We start from the raw sequence: 9,207 nt of genomic DNA, 5'->3' as shown, positions 1-9,207 counted from the left end.
TTGCTTTTTAATTGTGCATTTACGAATATGCCATAAACCAAAAAACCTACAAGTAAAAAGTCAATGTAGAAAAAATGTTAAAAGTTTTCTTAAAAATGAATATTGATATTAATCATACCAGTTGATTTTTATTTAATGATATAATATACACTGAGACGAAAGAATGGAGGGCTAGAAGGGTGGGAAACCAAGTTAAAAACAAAAACATCGAACTTTCTCTTCCACAAGCTTATTCTAGGGAGACTTTTTCATGGTTATCCTAAACCTCTGGATAATACTATTTCAAGAACATTCGTCACTTGTTTTTACTTGTTTTTTTTTTGGTTCAATTTAATTATTTATATGTATCGATCAATGTGTTGCTTTACACGTTTAAATTTGTCAATTTTAAACTATAAATTAGATAAGGAAGAAGATATTAAAATGAAAAAATATTGGCATGCATACACCTATGTGTCTATGACATGAGAAATCAATTTTAAACATTAAATTTTTAAAACTTAGCCCAAAAAGAGAAAATCGTATTTTGTGCAGAAAAAAATTTAAACATGAAAAATTGTGAAAAGAATCCAAAACGTACAATTTTATGCAAAATGAAATTAGCATTTTTTGAATGTTTTTCCATGATTCGGGTTTCTGTCGAGGTTTGATAGAATTTGAAGCTAGGGAAAAAAAATATGAGATTGCCCGCCTCCACTTTGTAGGTTGTCCTGCCCGTCTTTTTTGGAGGAAACAGTAGCTCAATGCTATATGTTGAAGAATGTCACAAAAATCCCTGTTTATAGGTTATGAGGTCTATGACTTAAGGTAACAACGAGGTTTTTTCTGTGATTCAGGACTACAAATAAATTTTGTTAAATTAGTGAAAAAATCATAGTAGATATCTCAAACTTGTTTCTTGTTAGGGTCTACATATATCGGCAGGCACTTATGGCTCTTAGGTACGTTTACGTTCCATAAAAAGTCGAACCATTTTTTTTTTTTTATTTTAACCTTTTTTTAATAACTGTATTGAAATTTACAACTGTATATTACATAATACATTTAGTAAATATGATCTTAGTTAAAATGGAGTGTTACAGGCGTGTAGAGCAACTACCCATTGGTAACACTCTAATGACATTTTACATTAGCTGGTCTCGTGGCCATCTTCTTTTCAGGCGCCTCGGAGGATTGTCAGGAATGGAAGAGGACGCAAGGTTAGAAACTAGGGGGTTTTAGTGGTTAGGGAGTATCTAACGGAAGGAGTGATATCTGGTTCGGGATAGATCGGTTACATAGGGAGCATTGAAGATTTTACGAAGGATTTTGGATTGTAAGGATTGAATACGAGAGGAATTCGAAGGTTTAGTTGAGCCCCAAAGCTCAACTCCATATGTCCGGATTGGCATTTTACAGTCATATAGATCAGTCTTTTGTAATGTGTTGAAAGTTTAGAACGTTTGTCTAGTAAGTGCTGTAAGAGTGGAAATTGATTTGCAGTTTCCAAACCATTTTTAACTTTAAATTTTGAAATACATGCAGAAACCTGATTCCAAATTAAATTGTGCCGAATTATTGTGCATATAAAAATGTTTATCCCATTCATATAAGCATTTTTATTCCTTTAATTTATAAATTAAATCTTTACTACATATAATTTAATTTCTTATCAAGGCTGGTTTGTTTATCTATTATAATAAAATATATTCATATTTTACCTCTCAACAGGTTTATTCTCTTATAACTCTAACATTTCGGCCATTCTAGCCCTAATTAAGAATAACTATTAATTAACAGTTTCAATTACAACATAATCACAATAAATTATTTTAAAAAACATTCTGAATTAAAATTATCCTGTCTTATTCATAATATCACAGCTACAATAAAGTTATTAAAAGGTTGCCGCCTTTGTCAATAATATACCTTAGTCAATTAACCTGTTTTTATCCACTATTTCACGTATAAATTTATTAAATTTGCACTATCTACAACAAACTATCTTATTACCTTATCAATAATACATTGTTTAACCTAACCCACATACCAGGTTTAGTATATTCTCACTATATTTTTCAATTTTATTATAGTTTATTTATTCATTCATTTTAGAAATTCTACCAAATATCTATTATTATCAAAAATTAATTTTACTTAAAATCCTAGCTTAATGCTGGTTCTAGATTCTTATATCTGTTTTGAAATTATTCGCATAATTAATATTTTCCGATATATAAATGGCTCCTAGCAATCTTTTGAAGATATTATTTTCTTTCTGTTAAACTATTACATTTTCAAAAAATAAAAGCTATGTTTATTTTTTGTTACAGCACCAACGCTGTTTTATTTGGGTCTTTGTCCCTATTTTTTACCTCATTATTATACTGACATACTATTTCTCTCGATAATTGTTTCGTTTCTCCTGTGTATATTGGTATAGATGAACAATCCAAACATGGCACTTTAAATATTAACATTTCTACTTTGTCATCTTATTAATGGGGTCTTTAATATAAGGAGTATTCAACTACGTCATATTCCGAAAGAATCTCTGGTAAATCTTCAGATAACCCTTTTATTTAGTTACATCCAAAAACATTCTTACTGTATTATTTAATGTTTTATATTTAGCCTATTTTTGGATTTCTTAATGTTTTCATCTCAAACTTTATACGAGAATATATATGTTGAGACTATATCCATACTTTTATATTATGATTTATCTATTTACTACTTTAGTCAATATTTTTACAGTTATTTTCCATAAACCTGAATAACATTTATTAAAAATTACAACAATTAATCAATAAAAATAATGCCTGTAAATGTAATATACAAAATACATTAATTTAAATAATAATGAAAATTATGGCCACTTAAAACCCGATATGACAGAAGGCTATACATTAACACAACCTGATATGGAATCAAGAAAGGCGATTTTTTTGCCACTGGTTTGCCACTAAGTGGTGACATAATAAATATGAGAAAAAATTAATCTTTTAATTGCTATCTTGTCATGTTTTGTTTAATCTCTATTTATTGCCAGATCTACTTCTTCATCAACGTTGCTATATTTTACATATTATAACTATTACTGTAATAAAAAATAGACTATCTATCAATAAGGTCGTTGCTAGATATAAAGTAGTGCACAATAAAGTAGTCATTTAACTGAGCATAAAAACACAACTTGTCCTTCGGGCTGACCTCAAACGTCTAGACAGTGGAAGAATGTTTGCGCATTTACTGCATCCTTAATGCACTATCTCATGCACTATACTATATACGCTATTTGCATTGAGCTTTCAAACATATTTTAATCCTTTAAAAGCGAATCGAAAATTTGTCTTTTAAGAACACGGTTACAGCCACTAAACACTGTGTTGAGAGGAACGAACTCTGTTTTTTTACTCCGAATTTTAAATTCTTCTACTTAACTAATAAAAGAAATAATGGTCACTCCAAAAAGTTCGCTTTGTATTTTGTATATTTAGTGAAATTATAACTAAATAACTTTAAAGATTGGTCTCAAAATGTAATTACAGTTTTTTAAATTCAATAAAACATGCTACAAATCAAAACCAAAATAAGCAATGTACGACCATTACTTTAAAAAATAAGGTCCTCCAAGCATTGACCGTTTCCTCTGAAACGTAATTTAGTATTTGACGAGATTATCATCTACGACAGTAGGTATAATACTCAGTACATATTAACAGTAAATGTTACTCTGAAAACATTTACTTTTGATGAATATAGCTGAAATTGAAAACTTTAACTTATATTCAGCTTCGTCGTATTCAAGAATCGGAGTTGCGATCGAGTATTTTGTTTGCCTGCATTGGTTAGCGATATCTGATCAAATTTTCAAATCGGGTTATTTGGGCCCAGTTAAAAAAATTTATTTTCCATGTTGGGCGATAAATGCATATTAGGGGTAAGGATGCACAACGCTACTCTCTTTCTAAGCAAAACTGAAGCCAAAAAGGCCACGTCCATGAAAGGAAGTTTTACGTTGAGTTTAATTGGAATGTTTGCCATTTTAATCTAAACTGAAACAGAAGGCAGCCAGTGAATAGCTCGTACTATTCCCCTACTTCTCTGTACCAAATCCTCCACCTAAGGCCCACCTTTTTTACTTCACTTTCCTGCCAGTTTAACCCCTCCATCATATTCCTTCCTTGCTCCAAGGAATTGCATATTAGGACGATTTCAATGAAGAAAAAAAAATTAAAATACAATTGAAATTTAAAATTACTATTATAGTTTCATTTTCAATGAACAGAACAATAAAAAATAAAAGAAAAAACGTTTCATTCAATAATTCCCTTCGTTAATTTTTTTTCATCCTTCGGATTTCCATCTCCTCTTAAAAACCCTTAATCACAGTGGTTCCCAATCTTTTTCAGTTTGCAGCTCCCTAAATAATTGGATTTATTCCTCTGCGCCCTTAATACATCTGATTTTTTTCTAAATTTTTGACTCATTTTAAAAATTGGAAAACTTCTTTAAAACTTTTTTAAAAGCGATTACCCAGTGAAAATAAAAACAAATACCTACTTTTTCCCTTGGGCTTTCAACTGATACGCATGAGTATGTAAATAATGGGTGGGGGAAGCCGTGCTTGCACACTAGCTGTTTCAAAATATGAGGATTGAAAAGAAAACAATGAATGATTCAAAAATTGATAAATTCTTGGAATTTTGTCAGTATACATGATTGTTGGTGCAAAAATTCTAGAATTGGAATTTCCAAGAAAATTGTCGAATTGTTTAATTAAATATTTCGCGGCGCCCTTATTAAGGCACTTTGGGAATCACAGCTTTAACACAACACCCCCGCAGTTCCATTTCACTTTGATGCTTGCATTCTCTACAAAATGTATTGTGTAATATTACTTTAAAATGTCAAAAAAGAAGGTACGTCGTTTTCTTCAAAAGTTGAAAAAAAAAAAATCGGAAAAAACGCGAAATTCTGTGCTAACAAATATTAATAAAATATTTTAATGAAAATGATTCAATGTTTTCAGCGACTTTGACCACAACCCGATAACTTGAAATGCATACAAGTTTTTTTCCATCACGTTTGCATATATAGAATGATAATGTTACATTTTTACAAATATTTTAATGATAGACAATTAGGTGCAATATAAACAAGCATTTCAGAATTAATCGGTATATAGAACATGTCATTGGTTAATTCATTTGCCTTTGGTGTTTTTGCTTTCTTATTTTACTATTTGTAAGCTTCTATTACTTTTATATTTTAATTTTTAAAATACTGGAAGATTTCTGATTGACGGTGTGTATCAATAAATGAAATTTGGTCTGGGTGCGATCAAATTAAACTCAAATAGTAATATTTTTATTTGACCCCACGTTTCGCAACACGTTGATGGGCTTTTTCAAGGCTGTTTTGACGGACTGACTTTGACTTCCGTCAAAACAACAACAAACAACGTACTTTCTTTTGACATTTTATAATAATATTACAAAATACATTTTGTAAAGAATCCAAGAATCAAAGTGAAATTGAAAGTTATTGCACATTATGCGCGTTTTTTTTTTGCATAAAAATTCAGACTAATAATAATCCTACCTAAATCGAGGATAGCCACCTCTGCTCTTGTAAAGGCAATTTGTATCGTTCTTTGAAGAAATTTACTTATAACTGGTGTTCCTCTCATTATAATAATCATACAACAATCATTAAGATTGTAATGTACATCGGTACGTTGTAATCTTGAGTACGTTATAACAAAATAACGAAGTAAAAAAAATTTAATTTAAAAATATTTATAATAATAATTAAGGAAGTTCGTAACATGGAACCTTATTTCCTTTTTTTAGACAGTAAAAAATAGTCTTTATATCTTGATTGTGAACTTAGGATCTGTAGGTAACGTGAATGAAGAAGTGTGGAAAGAGAAAATTACGTAAGAGCTTCCTCATTCGACCTTTAGCAGTCAGGTGTCACACCAAAGATCACGTGGATTTCACTCCTCCTAAACGTGTACACGTGTATCGCCTAACCCAGTGATTCCCAAAGTGTGCGCCTCGGCTCCCTGAGAAGACGTCATTAGGCGCCGCGAAATATTCAATTAAACAATTCGGCAATTTTCTTGGAATTTCCAATTCTCGAATTTTTGCGCCAATAATCGTGTATGCTGATAAAATTTAAAAAATAATTTAGCAACTTTCCTGTCTTTCATTGTTTTCTTTCCAATTCGCATCTTTTGAAACGTTTAGTAAGCAATGGCTTCCCCACTCTTGCTTTAGTCACTAAATAGTACGAAAATCTGTCTTTAATCTTTCGCTGTTAAATGGGTAATGGCTTTATAAAGGAAAGTTTTCTAATTTTTCAAGAAAGTCACAAATTTAGAAAAAATTCTGATGTATTAGGGGCACCACGGAAAGAAATCCGATTATTTAAGGAGCCCCGAACCGAAAAAGATTGGGAACGTCTGGACTAACCTATTTTACTTTTTAATTCGTAACTACTTAAGTAAAACACATACATTAATTACTACCAAGGTACAAAGGTTATTATATACTTTACAAAAGACCTTCCGAACTCGAAAGTTCTATTCTGATTCCAGAATTGCTAGGAAGCCCCTCCAAATTAGAATATTTACTTTATAAATAACTTATAAATAATTTATAATTTATAAATGTTATAAACAGAAATAAAAACATATAAGATAAACTAATTAATTTATTTAAGATTTGAAAAGTAACAAACACTTAATAGAAATAAATGTTAAATATTTACACTAGACAAACGGTCCAAACTTCCAATACATTACAAAAGACTGATCTACATGACTGTAATAAGGCCAATCTGGACATATGGAGTTGAGCTTTGGAGCTCCACTAAATCTTCGAATTCCCATCGTATTTATTTTTACAATCCAAAATCCTTCGTAAAACCTCAATACTCCTTACTTTGTCACAAATTAAATCATCCATCAGGACCTCAATGTCCCCTATGTTGCCGATTTGGCCAGAACCAGATATCAATCCTTCCATAATAAACTTCCCAACTACCCAAACCAACTCGTTTCTAACCTGGCTTCTCCATCACTACCTAATAATCCTCCAAGTTGTCTGAAAAGAAGATGGCTTCGAGATCTTCTCCTATAGAAATGTTTTTGGAGTTCTATCAATGGGTAGATTCTCCACATGTTTGTATCATGTACCTATCTCACCTACAGCAAATTTACTTGTTGTATATATATGTATACAGTTGTAAAATTAAAAAAAAAATACATCACTAGCTGATATTCAAATCTGCCAATCCTCCCACTTACACCTCAGTTTATCTCTGGCTTCAATTTTTACTTTTTAGTGATTCACTTATTACTAAGTCAAGCAGTTTTAAAATTTTACTTCAACCGTCACAAGATTATATTATTCGACCGGTTGTCAGCAAGGTATTATTTTGTATTTTGGTAAAAGATAACAGCTGATAGTGTTATTCAATTTACTGTAAATTTAGTTTTTTTTTTGTTTCCCTGACCATTTCTGACAAACTGTGATGTAATCCTACTGTAGTTTTTAACCTATTTTAACCTTACATGTAATACATATTATACGGGGTGTTCCATTATACTCCGTAGAAGTTCACTTATTTTGATCTACATAATTTTTAGAATTTCAATTTAATTTCCCCTCGGTCATAATGGCATTTGGTCTATTTTTTCAGTATATTTTGGATTTTCGAATGCTTTACACTTCTTCACGCGCGTACCTAACTCAGGAAGGAATTTCATAATACAAAATACATTTTAAGGTACACTCAAGTCGTGCACGTTTTTATTCTAAAGACGAAAATCGCAAAAAAACCGTCAACAATTTCTTGCTGCATTTGAGGATTTTATGCGTGCAAATACCTATAAATTAAACTTTTAACTTCATTATCATGAGCCTTTTCTGAGAAATTCTTCAAATATGCAGACGGATTCTCACACGAAATTTGATTTAATTAAAAAAAAAAATTCGAAACGACCTCATCGAATAATAAGCGTCTTGGAATATTTTTGGAAAATTTTATTCTTATTGTAAATCGTGTAATAGATAGACGCAACCTTAGCAGCCTCAAGTATGAAGCAGCGCTGGTTCGATCCCGGCCTGGGCGGGTTGACTTTTATTTCGATGGGATCACATGGATTGAGAATTTGAGCTTCCCACTCTTGTTAGAAAGGATTGGTAACCTGTTGGATTGCTAGCCCGTTCGTCAGAATTGGCCAGGTAAGCAAAAAATATTTTTCTCATTATTTAAACAGATATTTGGGGTAATTTTATGACACAACACGTTTAGTCAAACAGCATTTCATCACTAGTGTAAATAAGGGGCTCTTACAAGAGAAAAGATTCAGTTGTGGATGAAAAGTCGAGAAGTTGTCAAAGGAAAATCACTCTAAGAGATAACTTGTACATAGTACAGTAGTAGACCAGTTGGCTAAGTTGTGTATAGTATGCTAGAGGGCCTTTACCTCCACTCATATAAATGAGGTATCTTACAATGTACTGTGGTCGCATTCTGTACCTGTACAATATACTTATGCATTATCCAATAATTTTAGATATTCATCAAAATATATATATATAATTTTAATAATAATAACTAAAATAATCCAAATAGTCTCAAACCTCTTTATTAAAACAAATCACAAGTTTTAAGTTTCGGCCGATCTTGCCAGCATTAATGTCAATCTTAATTTTAGTATCTCGGCCTCCTATTAATTTATTAAAAGTTGTAGGCTATTGCGTCCAAGTTAATTTAACGTAGTTACAATAAACCTATATTTGTCACTATTAAAAAATAAAAAATAAATCTGTACCACTGCAACCCAAGGTCAGCACTTTTCAAAGAAGTACTGTTTCAAGACCAACGGTTGTGCAGGGAGGTGATTTGGTCAGAATCACGCTCGGCCACCAGATTTTCATCGAATTAGGGGTAATCACTTTATGAGGGAAGGTGGACTCCGGAGGCTCCCAACATACTCATTTCTATAGACTCAATGTCTGAACTCCAGAGTCTATTAAACTTCAATCAAAGTGGACCTACGATAGACAAAATTCATAACTATATAGACATGCTAAAACATCATAAAAAAAAGTGTTTCCTTTCTCAGGACTCCAGGGCACTCAGGAATAGCTGGAAATGAGGCAGCGGATAAAGTGGCTAAAGAGACTGCTACAATGAACGTTCCAACAC

The sequence above is a fragment of the Halyomorpha halys genome, unplaced genomic scaffold (assembly GCF_000696795.3).
Source record: "Halyomorpha halys isolate HHAL.00 unplaced genomic scaffold, Hhal_1.1 Scaffold2040.1, whole genome shotgun sequence".
Lineage (NCBI taxonomy): Eukaryota > Metazoa > Arthropoda > Insecta > Hemiptera > Pentatomidae > Halyomorpha > Halyomorpha halys.
This window is presented reverse-complemented; position numbering follows the sequence as displayed.